The sequence below is a fragment of the Nothobranchius furzeri genome, chromosome 12 (genome assembly GCF_043380555.1).
Source record: "Nothobranchius furzeri strain GRZ-AD chromosome 12, NfurGRZ-RIMD1, whole genome shotgun sequence".
NCBI classification, from domain to species: Eukaryota; Metazoa; Chordata; class Actinopteri; order Cyprinodontiformes; family Nothobranchiidae; genus Nothobranchius; species Nothobranchius furzeri.
In genome coordinates, this window is record NC_091752.1 from 69,689,092 (window position 1) to 69,705,726 (window position 16,635).

Sequence of the window (16,635 nt, forward strand, 5' to 3'; positions counted from 1 at the left end):
TTCTTTCTGCTTTTATTACGTTTTAGTAGCCATTAGCACTGTGCATTGTTGTGTGCGTCAGTGATATCGGTCTAAGAGGAAAACGTGCAATGACAAAGTTTCCGCCGTGCTTGAAGTGCAAGCTGCGATTAAATGCGTTAATTTTTTTTAACGCGTTATTTTTTTCTAATTAATCGTAATTAACGCGTTAAAGTCCCGGCCCTAATCTAAACATAATGTTTACACATTTAAAAAAGGTTAAAAATTGCCGTGCCTTCTTTTATAACACTTTACTGAATGCAGATCAAAGGGCAGTAACAACACAGATCGCAGTAACGTTTGTTTCTCCGACAGTCGGAGTCCGACTGAACTTAAAAACAACAAAATTCAGGAGAAGGTTAAACTTTTAAATGCAAATTTGGCTGCAGCATCTAACAAATAAGAAACAAGTCCCCATTTTGTTTAGTTTTTAAAAACAAGCATAAAAAATTACATGTACCGGGCGCGCGCGCGCCGGTGGGCGGGCGCACTATCATTTCACTTTCACTTTCACACACACGAATGACGGTGATTTATAGCTCGGTCACGTCCTTGTTACCCACAAGGAAAACCAGCATGTTAACCATATACGGTTTGAGAGAGGATCTGAGAGGGGTGGCAACATTTCCAGCAACACTGAAAACCCTCTCGGATGGTGCGCTCGTTGCACTAACGCACACGTACCTGCGTGCGACTCTGGCGAGCAAAGGGAATCTCTCCCGGTTGTTGCTCCACCATGTCAGGGGGGTTTCTTTAGGGTGGATGCATTCCTCCTGCAGGTAGCGAGTGAGCTCCAGCTCGGCTCAAACTCTCTTCGGGACGGCTGCAGAAGCAGTGCTTGTCCGGGACTTCAGCAGGTCTCCGAGCGTTTATTATTATTTATTTGCCGCTGGTGGCAGCTCTGTCTCGGCCAAGGACTCTGGCTGCGCAGCAGCTGACGTACTGAAAACCAAAGTGCCCCCAAAGGAGCGAAGTAACGTTTCGTTTTGATACCAGTGCAGCCATCCTTCTCAACATGCATCATTGAGTTGAACCAAGTTCAGTAATCCCGGTGGCCCATGATGCAGCGCGGTGGGCTTCTTCATATTGCGATATTTCATTTTGCGGTTACGCGACAGCCCTAGTTCAGACTTATTTGTTGATACAAGTCGCATGAACAGACTGATTTCCCTTTGTTGCATTTAACTATTTCTTCTTCTTTAAAGAAGTGCTGATTCAGAAGAGAATAACTGCATTTAGGAAGATGATGACTTGCTACGTTTTTTTCTCCAGCAGTAAAAAAGCTCTAAAGCTTCTCTGAGTTTCTCTCCCTCTCAGCCTCTCTCACTCAGCTACTAATGAACGCCCGGTAGGCGGACGGGAGGCTGCGGGACAGAGTGGCGCATTATACTTTTAACAGACTGGAGAAGCAGAGAACGAAATCTGCCCAAACCACGCAGATAGAGTCAAAATGTTAAATGTACGGAAGCAGAGTGCGAAAAACACCAAATAAAAGTCCTGAAAAGCAGCATGCTTACCAAACTCAATAAAATTTGACCAAAAACAGATTAATTAACAGCAGTAAAAAGTCAGAATTTAAGCTAGGTCAAACGACCCTCTGAACTTCACCACACCCGTGTTTAAAATTAGAAAAAGATAAAAAAAAAAATTAAGAATTTCCATTAAAATACTTGTCTTATCTGCAATCGAACCAACAGCATCATCCCGCTTGGCTCTTTACTGCCCCAGACTCCTGCAGCCTTTTCGGAGCCATGACTGTGCCCGCGGCATCCTCCGCAGGTGTCTGCGGGGGGGGGGGACACGGTCCATCTCCTTTCCTTTTTGTATTGTTTTCTCTCTGTAAACATGCTGTTAACTTGCTTTCCACATCTTCTAATTGAAATCTGTCTTTATCATATACATATTATTTTTTCACAAGCTTGCATTTGGTGCCCCTCCCCTGGCGTGGTGCCCTACAGGCTGTGCGTGGTGTGCGTGTGCGGAGCGCCGGCGCTGTTTACATGTAAATAAAAATAAATACAACTGCTCAATTAATCGAATTTTAATCACGATTACGATCTGAGTTTTGAACGATTATAAAAAACAAAACAAGCCGATTATTTGCTCCTCCCGCCTGCGCTGCCCCGAGTTGCAAATGAAGTGCTCCTCCCACAGTGTTGCCAACTTAGTGACTTTGATGCTATTTCTAGCAGCTTTTCAGACCCCCTTCTTGACTTTTTAACTTAAAAGTACCTAGCGAACACCTCAGAAACATCTCTGGTAACCCTTAGCTACTTTCTGGATAACTGTCGTCGACGTTTCCTGCAGGTTAGCTAAACACTCCGCCTGCGCTCCGGACCGTTCTTCAGGACATTAGGAAAGGGAATGATGTAGTGACGTGTCGGTTGCTAAAGAAACAGCTCTCAGAGCCGGCTCCTTGTTGGATTAACCAGAGTGAGTGACACACACACCGCACCTGCGGGCTCCTGAGCCGCTAAAAACGGCTAAATGTGCGTGTGCGGTGCGCAAAACACACGTGCAGCTTGCCCCGATTGCTGTGAGACCGGGGTGAGGGGTGCAGCTGTGGTTGGGACAATTATTACATTAACTGATGGACTTGTAAATAAATAGTTTATAAATAAGGTAGAAATAAGTTCCTCACGCTGATAAATAATAACTAATCTCTCTGAGGACACGGTGCTCACCATAATCGTGATTATTATTTGCCATAATCGAGCAGCCCTACTTTAGAAAGACACATTCTACTGAGTAAATGTATAATATAATGACTTAGTAATCAATAATAATACTGAAAACACAATAGCATTCTGCTAAAACACACCTAAAGTTCATTTAGCTGGGATTCCTGTGTTTTCATGTACATTACACGTCCGTGGAGCTGCCTCTTGGCCAGGACTCCCTTGAAAGTAAGGTTTGTGATCTCAATGGGACCTTCCTGGTTAAATAAAGAATAAATAAATAAACTCACTACTTCTTCATGTAAACTCTAAACGAAACCCTTTAGTGCTCTTGGCTCAGCTGGAGACGAGGAACCCTCAGGTTGTGTTGTTCTTTACCTTTTCAGCTTCCAGCCCTCTGCTGATATCACACCTTGCTTTCCTTGTTGGCTCCATGAGATGCTGCCATGCTGGATTTGACTTTTAGTGAGCCACCAGACAGAACTAAACAGGAGAAACCGTTGTTAGTATTTTTGTAGAGCATCCATCTTCAATTTAGTCTGTAGCTGGAAGAACAGAAGAGAACTCTGTGAACTCTGGTGAGCAAAGGTCCTCTTTTCCAGACTGGACCTGTCCTCAGCTGATCAGAACCAAAGCGTTGGATCTTTAATCTCCTGCGTTGTTCTGAAGCAGCATCTTAATCAGCTCTCCTGCTTTGTTTCTATTGCAGCTGTTAGCTAAACACGGCTAAAGAAAACCTGCTACCACTTCAGGATCATCCATCAGCTGGGACTGATTCATCGTGTGTTCTTCACCACCTGGACCTGGACAGCATGGACACAGGTACTGGTGGATGAATGAATGAATACATGGTCAGTCTATGGTGGGACATTACAGTGAAATTATGAGAATGAGGTTCAATCTTTAAAATAATGATCTGTTTATGTTTAGCACTACTGGGGCTCTAAAACCCCCCAAAGCGTTTTATGTAAAATCAGAAATGAGACTTGTTCCTGCTCTCCTGATTTACTGAATAATTTTTATGGGTTTTTTTTTTTTTGGTCATGAAAGTTAAGTTTTGCTGTGTTTATTGCTGACAATATGAAGGTTGGAGGTTTATCCTTTTTTCTGCATCTTGTAGGTTTTTTTCTCCGCACGTCACTAAATAAAGTAAAATTTTTTAGTGCAGAGTGGAGACAACCCATAGAAGCACTGATTTGATCTCATTTCAGAGAAAAATAGAACAGGTTAGATGCACCTAATAAATAAAATTATAACAAACTCAGGAATCTGTTTCTTTGCTTCACTGTTCTGGTGCTGAGAATATCACTAATGTGGATCAAAGGAGATACACAGATGAATGCACCTCTTATTTATTATTTGGAGACTACATTTACTGCAGCTGGCAGAGGCAGAGATTTTTTTCTATTGATACACGAATTTACAGAATCATTTTAAATGTTAATAGGGGAAGACTGCAGGAGGGAGCGGTAAAATACAGGGGGTCCCCAGCAAAAACAAGAAACTTTACGAGTCTGATGAAACCCGCTGGTTTTCCATCAGGCAGTCACGGGGCAGCTCCAACGACCCAGTGGCTGTGCTGGGTCAATGTTATCGAGCTCAGTCGAGGCGACGTCGTGCTCTGCTTAAGAAGAGGTGTTATTTTCCCGCTTCAGAAGAAACGTCCAACGTGTTTTTACGCTTTCTCTGAGACATGTCACGTCGCTAAGTTGTTAGCGTTGCGCGATAACACGTCAATAGTGCAGCGTAGCCTGCTGGAGGTTTTAAGGGTTCAGATGAAAACACCCGACCTCTCAGGCTGCTCACACATCGATCTTAAGTTGTCGCTGTTGCGCTCACGCCGTAATACAGTATTAGATGCGGTTAAAGTCAGACATGAAAAAATAAATAAATTTTACATGAATAAGTGATGCTTATCCTGGTGGGGAGAGGAAACCCTGTCAAGATCGTCAACGCTCGTTTATCTTAATGCTATTGAAACATGTAAACCAAAAAGCATTATATCCACTGCTACCTTTATGCTGTAACTTCACCCTGCCCTGCCTGCTCCTCCTTGCTGCCTGCCGGCTGTGATCACAAGCAACAACATAGTAGTTCCCGCTGCTTCCTCGTGAAACAGCTAAAAAAAATAAATAAAACTTGGGATCTTGTAGGCGTGGCGGTGGGATTTCAGCCGTGGCGGGCCGCCACAGCTACGCCTATGTAAGGGAAACCCTGACAACTGTTTATGAAATAACGTTACCTTAATTAATGACATATTTTCCTAGTTTACATTATGTTGTTTGAAACCAAGGGTCTCATTATCTGAACTTTTTAACTTGTTGGATCGTGAATCTGTTTAAAAACTTTGCTCTATATCAGGGTTTTTCCTGGCTCAGACTGAGGCAGAGGTGGTACCATCCTGACCGTGCGCCAGCACATGCGTACTCTGTGCATTCAACTGCCTCACTTTTTTAAAGGCTAAATATGTTTTCGTTAAGTGTTCTAATCTAAGCTTCTGGCGATTAATAGAATATTCCATTTGACAACGTTTCAAGTGAAACAAAACTGGTTTGCTGCTAAAAAATATGAAATAAAACAACAAAATGATCAGGCTGAAATAACAGACTCTTATTATGAAAGGCTCAATAATATGCATCAGATTTGTGTTTAGTTCCTTTTTCCCATCTGATATTTATAGTTAAAATATTTTTATATATTTGACCTACATTTCAGTAACATTTTAGGTTTGTATTAATAACACTCATCTTAGTCATAATAACACATAAATATATGCAGTAAAATATAATGCATTTCATTAACATGCACTTGTGTTGGAAATGGTAATAACATTTAATTTCTGCTGCTATCAATGTAATGGTGGCATGTCTATTATGTACGGGTTAGCAATAATCCAGTTCAAATTATGTTCAAAGATAGAAGCGTTTGTGAATTATATACTACAACGGCTTGCCGTAGACTCGTAGCTGTAATGTGACCCGTATCTGCAGCGGTTCTGATCCGTAGTGCTGCAGGATGCAGAATAAACAGGATGGTGGGGACTTTTCATCCGCTTGTAGAGTTTAGTCTTTCATAGTTTTACGATCATCATCATCATATATTTTTCTGTGTGTCACTTGATCGCGAGACTGCTACCTGTTAGCTTTAGCGTTAGCTAATCTGCGTGTAGCTGCACATTTGATCCCAAAGTTTGGACCGGTTCTGCCTTTGTGCCTTTGCTGGTTCCTTTATTTTCCTCCACTGCATCCAGATGACCACACTGTGCGCCAGTAAAAAGCATTTTCTTACACGTAACTTACTTTTGTTCAACAAAGTTCTGGGGAAAATAGTAATTCAAAGATGTTTCACCCGTGCTACGTTTAAAAATAGACAGACACGCACAGACAGTTACAGCCCTGCTCCGATATGGAAGAGCTGGGGGGAAATCAGGACGTTAATAGCACCAACCATAGGTATGTACCAACTAGCGAGAAAAGCAAATTTTGATCTTTTTCTGCAGCGGTTTTAGCGCTTTTCTGTGCACCGCTGCTGGTACAGCGCCCTGTAGTGGCGCAACGCTGCAACTGCAGTTACAGTAACATCCATATAGCTGGGGGCAGAGTGAAATCAGGCTGGGGCGGCACAAAAATAGCTGGAGGCGGCCGCCACGCAAATTTGAATACAGGAAAACCCTGTATATGTGCCCCTTTTTTAACTTTGAGCACCCGCCCCTTCAAAGGTCTCTGCACGGCCCTGCTCTATCTGCTTCCTTTACAGCACCTGCTGAGCTCATTTAAAGGAGTCTCCTAGCGTCTTCACACGGATGACATCCAACTGTACATCTCCTTTAAGCCCCATGAGATGTCTACGCTGCAGCTGTTACTCTCCTGCTTAGACTCCATTAAAACCTGGATGGTGGGAGCTTTCTACAGCTGAATGAAGATAAGACTGAGATCTTCATCTGTGCCCCAGAGAAGCTGGTTCCCAAAGTCAGAGACTCTCTTGGTCAGCTTGCTTCTCACACCAAACCCTCTGTCAGGAATCTTGGCGTGACCTTTGACCCAGCTGTCACCCTGGATTCTCATGCCAGTTCTCTTGTTGGCTCTTCCTTCTTCCATCTCAGGAACGTTGCTAAGCTGTGTAACGTGATGAAGGAGCCATTTCTACCCTAACAGCTGTTTCCTTTTGACACAGTGTCAGTGTGTCTGAAACAGCCTGAAGGTCATACAGTCGTTTCTAAACTGTTTACATTCCAGCATGAAGACAGAAGAAAGAAGAATGAATTCTTTCCTTTTGATTAATCAAAGAACTCTATTTTAATAAAGCTAATCCCTCAAAGTGTTAGTCAATATAACAAGATGTGACCGGCCTGTGAAATTAAAATATTAATTATTTTATTATGATCTTAGAAATGAAGTAATGTAACTTTAAATGGTTCAACAGGACTCATTTCACGTAGTGTTAAAAGGACTTGACACATTTTTTCACTGATCCAATCAGAATCTTACAGATCTGACGGAGGCGTGCTTCTGACGGTGTTTGGTAATTTTCATTCAACAATAAACCAAAACATCCGAGGTATAAAACAGATGCCACGTCAGCTCTAATGCAGTTCAAAGCGTTCCAGAGCAAAGTGACGGAGTGGCCAATCCTGAACTTTAACTCTTCAACCGAAAGAACCACGACAAGCTGAGAAAATCCAGTCGCTATAACAACAAGCAACGACAACAGCTCCTTTCAGAATAAGAGCTCCACTGACCCAGGTTGGGTCTGAACAGACGCCAAGACAAGAGTCGTGTGCTGGCAGTATCTCGAGACGGGTCTGGTCGGAACCGCAGCTCTGCTACCAGCTCGGTGTCCAGAGAGGGTCCGGGTGGACCTCGGCATTCCTGATCTCACAGAGGACTTCCACCAGGCAGGTAGGCGTGGCTTAATGGTGTCTCATGCAGTTCTGAAACGGACCCCAGCTTATTCCAAACCAACATCTTCAGTTCCCGTCAGAACTAATCGCTTCTTCGGATTTGCGGGTTCTGATTTACATGACACGTCATCCATTCACCGCCTCATCCATTTTTAGTCGCACTATACACTTAGTTCTTAAATAAGCCTAGTTTAATTGTTAGTAATAAAATTTCTTAACTTTTAAACTTGACTCGTTCTATTCTGTTGTCTCTGAGTGAATACCAAGCCCCCACAATGCGGCTCTAAAAATGGTCCCAACCCGGAAGTAAGAAAAATTGCAGTTCCACCCTCATCCGCTGGGGGCTGGTGCCAGAAGCGAGCAAATCCTCATTGACTCCCATGTTAAAAATGCCGATTTCACAGCAGAAATAAACATGTTTACAGCCTGGTTCAAAAAATGGTTTTTTGTCTAAATTATCTAGTTTACACTCATGACAACTCTGAGGGGGGTGAATTTTTTTCTCACTCTTCTGTTTAAGTGTATTGAAAGCCTAAAATTCTGTATAATTAATGAGCATCCGACACACGTGACCGCCGCCTCAGACCCATGTGACCACAGAGCTAGCTCCTTGGAAAGGCCTCAGTACAGCCTCGGTCTCTCCTGGAAACTGTTTTGGGATTTTGAGTCTCTGTGCTTGTGAATTCTGTTTTGGATATTTTTTGTGCAATTGTTGGACAAAATGACTTGCTGTGGTATTAATTGCAGTAATAGAGCGTCCAAGGAGTCTCCACTTCATTTTTTTTCGGTAAGTTCAAATCTATATTTGTATTTTCAGTCACTGCCGCCTTTAAACTAGCTGAGTTTATCGAAGTAGCTAGCTAACTATCATTTTAGCATTTAGCATGTACTGTTGAACCATGAAATTTAGATGTAAAATACGGTAAAATAATTAATAGGGCATATTTCGATGGGTAAAAGGGTAAAACCCAGTGCATTTAAGACAAAAATGGGTTGAAATATGACAGAGCGCTTGGAGGGACACTTCTGTGTTCCATTCTTCCATCCGGTACTCCCCAGCGGTCAGGCTGGTGCATGTCTGACCGATGCGGCGCCTAGCTGCTGCGCAGGCTGACCGCTCGTGGAGCTCTCGGACTCAGAGACAGATCTGACCGGAGAAATACTGCAGCTCGGATAGTTGTTTGATAGTGCTTTATGTTAGAAGTCTGTATGCAATACCAAGGACGGATAATGGAGTTGCGTGTCTCAGCACTGACGCAGGAGAAGCATGAATCAGGCTTAAGATCAACCCTCCTATATTCATGAAACCTAAGAAGTCCAATTGCCTTCTTTAAAAATCCATTTGATGTCATACTGAACAATGTATTGTATTTGTATTTGATTCTAATTTTAATGATTCTGTTTCAGGAGGAAACGCTGTGTGATTCCTGTGTCCTGTGGCCCATGACCTGTGTCAGCCCGGTTCTGGATGTGGCATAGCTGAGTTCTCTGTAGCAAGGTTTTCTGGTGCTTGTGGCCGTTCCAGAGTGCACCTGATCCTTGGCGGTCTGTTGTTCATGATGTTTGTGGTTCATGGTTTACATGTTTATAGTTGTTCATCCCACGTTTTTTTGATGATTCTTAGAAATGTTTCTTCACAGGTGCAGCTGCTGGTTGCTGTTTTTTATGTTGGTTTCCTAGTTGTATGAATTTTTCTCTTATTTACTTGTTTATCCTCTATCAGCAGTCTTTATTCCAGATTGGTTCAGCATTTACATGCTGATGTGGCGATACATAACCCAAACCAATATTACTCAAGGGGGACCTCGTACACATTAAGGCTCCTCTTGATAGAGCAAATCTGTTCAGCACATTCTGACAGACAGACCACCATTCTTCTGTCATGTTGCTGTACAGGACATTTTTAGAGTTTTTCTTTTTAAAGATAAATAGGATTACATTTAAAGAGCAATACTTTCACATTATCATTTTCCCACACTTTCTGTATACCTGTATTTTATTGTTTTTCAATAAAGAATTACAAATTATTTAAGTTTGGTTTTTGTTGCACACAAATATATATCTGTAAAAATATCTACAAAGCTAATGTTTACATAACTAGTATGATTGGGTTTTGCAATACGGCACTCTGTTTATTTTAGTAAGATTTTTAAACCAAGTAAAGTTAGTAAAGAACACATTTCTATTGTCTGCTAAGAAACTGTTGGGATTTAAAATGGTCCTGTTGTACAAATAACTTGTAAATGATTATTCCTCACTTTTTGTCTTAACCAAAGAAATTCCAGTAATTGAGCAAAAACATTTATTTTTAACACTACATTTTATAAAACAGGGCACAAAGTGTCGGCACATTAAAAAAAACTTAATAATAAACTGAGCCCAGAGAGCTGCAGAGTGAGTGCAACATTGTGGTTTGAAGGAAGACCAGTTCAACAGTGTAATGGCTACAGATAAATTACATCATCAAAACATTAGCTATAACAGTCAGGGATATGTTTATCTTGTTTGCCTGAAAATGAATCTGTCCTAAAGGCCAAATTCAAAAGCAGCGAGACTCCCACCTGGAAGTCTTTCACTGCTTTTGGAGCTGGCCTTTAAGACAATCGGCAATATTAGTTAAAAATATATCATTTCCCCTATTTGTGAAATGAACTCTGTCTGACAAAAATATCCCTGGACTGTCATGTCTGATGTGAGGATGCACAACAACTGCACCATTTAAACTACAAATAAAAGTAGCCATTACATTGTTGACGAACCTCCAGGCCTACTCAATTTTGGCAGGTTTTACACCTGCCCTCCATCTACACCTTTGGGTGATGGACGACATGATGATGGTCATGAGGGTGGAGAAGGTGAAGCTGTGCAGGTCCTCCATCATGTTCACCAGCTTCACACTGCTGACCACCCCCATGTCATTGCCGCTGCAGTGGATGAGGGTTGCTGCAGCTCTCTGGGCACCGCGCCTTACTTAGCTGTCTCAAATGATCCAAATGGCGATGGAGAAAAAAATAACAGGTTTGTCATAATTGTTTAAAGTACAAAACCATACATGAAGTGGTCAAGACAGGTATTTGGAACTTACACTTGCTGCATTGTGTAGCTGATGTTGGAGACACACAGGCTGCCATGGTGACCTTTAAACAGATCTAAGAAAAAAATGTAATAAAAGAATGAAACTTAAAAACTCCCAGACCTCATTTTATATTTTTTAATCAGCTATGGCTGATTTATAGTTTGGAACACAGTGAGTTACACTAATTCTAATTAGGCCCGAGCAGCGAAAGCGCTGCGAAGGCCTCTTGTTTTTGCTCTGATTATTATTAGGCCCGAGCAGCGAAAGCGCTGCGAAGGCCTCTTGTTTTTGCTTTGATTATTATTATTTTTTGTTATTCCGTGCCCCCTTTGAACAGCTTTTTGGGGACCTTAACATACCCCAAAACTCACAATATTTTGCACACTTGTCAGGCCTGGTGAAAAATTTGATATTTTAAAGGTCCCAAAAAAGTCGCAAAGAAAATGGCTGAACAGCGCCCCCTACAAAGTGAAAAAAAACCCTCTCCATAAAGCTTAGTTTATCGTACAGTTATGAAATTTGGTACACTTGTAGGACTCAACAGTCCGCACAGAAAAGTCTCTTGCAACCATGGTCAATATCAAACAGGAAGTCGGCCATTTTGGGTTGAAATGGCAATTTTTTGCCGTTTTTGCCGTTTTTAGGGTCCGTCTCTGATTGGATTGCTCGATCATTTTTCGCACGATCGTCTCAAAAATTGTGTAAAATTGCTCAGAAGGGATGGGCGAACAAAATGAGATAAGGATTCTGAGTTTTCGTATATGTTGAAGGGGCGGAGCCAGGCCTCAAAGTTTGACTACTCGCCAAAAATATTTAAATTGCTATAACTTCATAATTGAATGGAATAGAGTTACCAAACTTTCTGTGGTCATTTGTCATCGACCCACAAAGTAAATTGAATGGTCGGTTGATGACATCACACAAGCCCCGCCCCCTCAGGACCAAAAAGGTCAAGTTTTACTGTGAAAGATCCCAAATTGCCCCATTTCACTTAATCACCACAAATTTGGAGCTGGTAATTCAAGGCAAGTGGGGGTTGCTTGGCGTCACTTTATGGGAGTTTTCGGCAGAGGGCGGGGCTGTGGCGGCGCGGCGAAGTAAGGCGTACCGCCGTGGCCTTACGTTTGCCTCCCATTTCTTTATTTCTAAAGATGTCGTCACGAAACTTCTTGTGAGTGATCCTAGTCTGGCCCCCCAAAAAATCTGACGTGAACATCCGGTGGGCGTGGCCAATTTTCTGAAATAGCGCCCCCTAGGACCATTAAAACTGTCAGCCCCAAGCCATGCTTTGACTGAGGATTACGAAATTTGGTACACTAATGTGGTGTCTCAGGACCTACAAAAAAGTCTCTTGGAGCCAAGTGCAAAGTCGCACAGGAAGTCGGCCATTTTGGTCCAAGTGCGCGATTTAGTGGTTTTCACACACGTTGTTTGGAGAGTGATACTCCGTCGCCCTTTTCACCAATCACTTTCAAACTTCTGCTATATAGTCTTAAGACATAGAGGAAAAAATTCAACCGTCGGATTTTAAATAAGTATAAAGGTGTGGGCGTGGCTAAGCCTCAAACTTTGACCTTTCGCCACGCCACTCTTTTTTTCACAGCTCCTTATTGGACTCCTTTTACCCAATCACCAGGAATCTCTGGTAAATAGCAGCAGGCAAGTTGAGGTCACTTGGTCTCCAGTACTGGAAGGTTTTGAAAAAAGGCGGGGCTTTGGGAGCATGGCGAAATTCGCCATCACGCCATGGATATACGTTTGCCTCTCATTTCTTCATTTATCGTGATATCACCTCGACCATTGTTGTGAGTGATCCTAGTCTGACCCCCAATAGAAAAGGTCAGCTTAAGTTTGTGGGCGTGGCCTATTTTCTGTATTAGCGCCCCCTAGGACCATTAAAACTGTCAGCCCCAAGCCATGCTTTGACTGAGGATTACGAAATTTGGTACAATAATGTGGTGTCTCAGGACCTACAAAAAAGTCTCTTGGAGCCAAGTGCAAAGTCGCACAGGAAGTCGGCCATTTTGGTCCAAGTGCGCGATTTAGTGGTTTTCACACACGTTGTTTGGAGAGTGATGCTCCGTCGCCCTTTTCACCAATCGCCTTCGAGCTTCTGCTATATACTCTTAAGACATAGAGGAAAAAATTCAACCGTCGGATTTTAAATAAGTATAAAGGTGTGGGTGTGGCTAAGCCTCAAACTTTGACCTTTCGCCACGCCACTCTTTTTTTCACAGCTCCCTATTGGACTCCTTTTACCCAATCACCTGGAATCTCTGGTAAATAGCAGCTGACAAGTTGAGGTCACTTGGTCTACAGTACTGGCAGGTTTTGAAAAAAGGCGAGGCTTTGGGAGCATGGCGAAATTCGCCATCACGTCATGGCAATACGTTTGCCTCTCATTTCTTCAATTATCGTGACATCGCCACAAAATGTCTGGTGAGTGATCCTAGTCTAACCCCCAATAGAAATGGGCATCTGAGATTTGTGGGCGTGGCCTATATTCTGAAATAGCGCCCCCTAGGACCATTAAAACTGTCAGCCCCAAGACAAGGTTTGACTGAGGATTACGAAAATTGGTACACTCATGTAGGGTCTCTGGCCCTACAAAAAAGTCTCTTGGAGCCAAGCGCAATTTCGCACAGGAGGTCGGCCATTTTGGTCCAAGTACTCGATTTAGTGGTTTTCGCACACGTTGTTTGGACATTGATGGCCCGTTGCCCTTTACACCGATCACCTTCAAACTTATGCTATGTACTTTTAAGTCAAAGGGGAAAAAATTCAACCGTCGGATTTTAAATAAGTATAAAGGTGTGGGCGTGGCTAAGCCTCAAACTTTGACCTTTCGCCATGACATTACTTGACTTAATAACTCCCATGTGCATGATCAGATTTAATTCAAACTTTGTCTGTGTGATCACTGACCACATCTCAAGATAACGACAATGTGGACAGCTGACATCACCTAAGCCCCGCCCCCTGACAACAGGAAGTCTATTGTTTTATGGTGAAATGCCTATATTTGTCCCCTCTAATTTAATGAAAATGACACTCAGGTCATACAGTGTCTTCATGATGTTTTAAAGACCATTCAGATCTGATAGCTTTCCAGAAAGGGAGGGGCTTTGATGCCATGGTGAATGCTGGCGTGACGCCATGACCTTACATTTGACTGTAACTTCCACAAACGGCCTCCGATTTGCCCTAAACTGAATATGGCAATGAACAATCATGCCCTTTAGCCAATGAGGCACAAACGGTTGGTGAATGTTATATAATGTCACCAAAGCTGACCTCAATGGGACTTTTCTGTAGTTGGTCACAGCGCCACCTAGATAACGTTATCCTTCGATAACTTTAAAAAACATGGTCAGAATAGCATTAAAGTTGGTCACTGTCATCACACCACCAGTGTGGTAAAGATAGAGGATTCCCTAGTGGTGAGACATAAAATATAATGGTGGGCTCAAAGGGGATGCTGAGTCAGGGTGAGTTGCGGACAAGGTGGCCGTTAGCAGTTTCTGGTGTTGGGGTGGTCGACGTTTGTGTTCTGCGGACGTGCCCTGGTGCCCCGGGCTGCCGGCCAGGCCGGAGCGGCGCGGAGCTGCGAGGGCCGAACGACGCTGCTTGCAGCTTTAATTATTTTTTGTTATTCCGTGCCCCCTTTGAACAGCTTTTTGGGGACCTTAACATACCCCAAAACTCACAATATTTTGCACACTTGTCAGGCCTGGTGAAAAATTTGATATTTTAAAGTTCCCAAAAAAATCGCAAAGAAAATGGCTGAACAGCGCCCCCTACAAAGTGAAAAAAACCCCTCTCCATAAAGCTTAGTTTATCGTACAGTTATGAAATTTGGTACACTTGTAGTACTCAACAGTCCGCACAGAAAAGTCTCTTGCAACCATGGTCAATATCAAACAGGAAGTCGGCCATTTTGGGTTGAAATGGCGATTTTTTGCCGTTTTTGCCGTTTTTAGGGTCCGTTTCTGATTGGATTGCTCGATCATTTTTCGCACGATCGTCTCAAAAATTGTGTAAAATTGCTCAGAAGGGATGGGCGAACAAAATGAGATAAGGATTCTGAGTTTTCGTATATGTTGAAGGGGCGGAGCCAGGCCTCGAAGTTTGACTACTCGCCAAAAATATTTAAATTGCTATAACTTCATAACTGAATGGAATAGAGTTACCAAACTTTCTGTGGTCATTCGTCATCCACCCACAAAGTAAATTGAAAGGTCGGATGATGACATCACACAAGCCCCGCCCCCTCAGGACCAAAAAGATCAAGTTTTACTGTGAAAGGTCCCAAATTGCCCCATTTCACTTAATCACCACAAATTTGTAGCTGGTAACTCAAGACAAGTGGGGGTTGCTTGGCGTCACTTTATGGGAGTTTTCGGCAGAGGGCGGGGCTGTGGTGGCGCGGCGAATTCAGGCGTACCGCCTTGGCCTTACGTTTGCCTCCCATTTCGTCATTTCCAAAGATATCGTCACGAAACTTCTTGTGAGTGATCCTAGTCCGGCCCCCCAAAAGATCTGATGTGAACATCTGGTGGGCGTGGCCTATTTTCTGAAATAGCGCCCCCTAGGACCATTAAAACTATTAGCCCCAAGCCATGCTTTGACTGAGGATTACGAAATTTGGTACACTAATGTGGTGTCTCAGGACCTACAAAAAAGTCTCTTGGAGTCAAGTTCAAAGTCGCACAGGAAGTCGGCCATTTTGGATCAAGTACGCGATTTAGTGGTTTTCGCACACGTTGTTTGGAGAGTGATGCTCCGTCGCCCTTTTCACCAATCTCCTTCAAACTTCTGCTATATACCCTTAAGACATAGGGGAAAAAATTCAACCGTCGGATTTTTCAAAAGTTGAAAGGTGTGGGCGTGGCTAAGCCTCAAACTTTGACCTGTCGCCACGCTACTCTTTTTTTCACAGCTCCCTACTGGACTCCTTTTACCCAATCACCAGGATTCTGTGGCAAACAGCAGTAGACAAGTTGAGGTTACTTGGTCTCCAGTACTGGCAGGTTTTGAAAAAAGGCGGGGCTTTGGGACCATGGCGAAAATCGCCATCACGCCATGGAAATACGTTTGTCTCTCATTTCTTCAGTTATCGTGATATTGCTACGAAACTTCTGGTGAGTGATCCTAGTCTGAGCTCCAAGAGAAATAGACAGCTGAATTTTGTGGGCGTGGCCTATGTTTTGAAATAGCGCCCCCTAGGACCATTTAAACTATTAGCCCCAAGCCATGCTTTGACTGAGGATTACGAAATTTGGTACACTAATGTGGTGTCTCAGGACCTACAAAAAAGTCTCTTGGAGTCAAGTTCAAAGTCGCACAGGAAGTCGGCCATTTTGGATCAAGTACGCGATTTAGTGGTTTTCGCACACGTTGTTTGGAGAGTGATGCTCCGTCGCCCTTTTCACCAATCTCCTTCAAACTTCTGCTATATACCCTTAAGACATAGGGGAAAAAATTTAACCGTCGGATTTTTCAAAAGTTGAAAGGTGTGGGCGTGGCTAAGCCTCAAACTTTGACCTGTCGCCACGCTACTCTTTTTTTCACAGCTCCCTACTGGACTCCTTTTACCCAATCACCAGGATTCTGTGGCAAACAGCAGTAGACAAGTTGAGGTTACTTGGTCTCCAGTACTGGCAGGTTTTGAAAAAAGGCGGGGCTTTGGGACCATGGCGAAAATCGCCATCACGCCATGGAAATACGTTTGTCTCATTTCTTCAGTTATCGTGATATTGCTACGAAACTTCTGGTGAGTGATCCTAGTCTGAGCTCCAAGAGAAATAGACAGCTGAAGTTTGTGGGCGTGGCCTATATTCTTAAATAGCGCCCCCTAGAGCCATTAAAACTTTCAGCCCCAAGCCATGCTTTGACTGAGGATTACGAAATTTGGTACACTAATGTGGGGTCTCAGGACCTACAAAAAAGTCTCTTGGAGCCAA

The 16,635-nt window shown here is 43.1% G+C and overlaps 1 protein-coding gene across 1 annotated transcript in view; it reads left to right on the top strand.

Moving 5' to 3' along the window:
- LOC139062206 (gastrula zinc finger protein XlCGF57.1-like) overlaps positions 1 to 16,635 on the top strand; it is a 44,600-nt gene that overhangs the window by 5,295 nt on the left and 22,670 nt on the right. Inside the window, exon 2 of the mRNA XM_070542983.1 lies at positions 3,406 to 3,518. The gene's annotated coding sequence lies outside the window, so the exon portion shown is untranslated. The remainder of the gene's footprint in view (positions 1 to 3,405; positions 3,519 to 16,635) is intronic.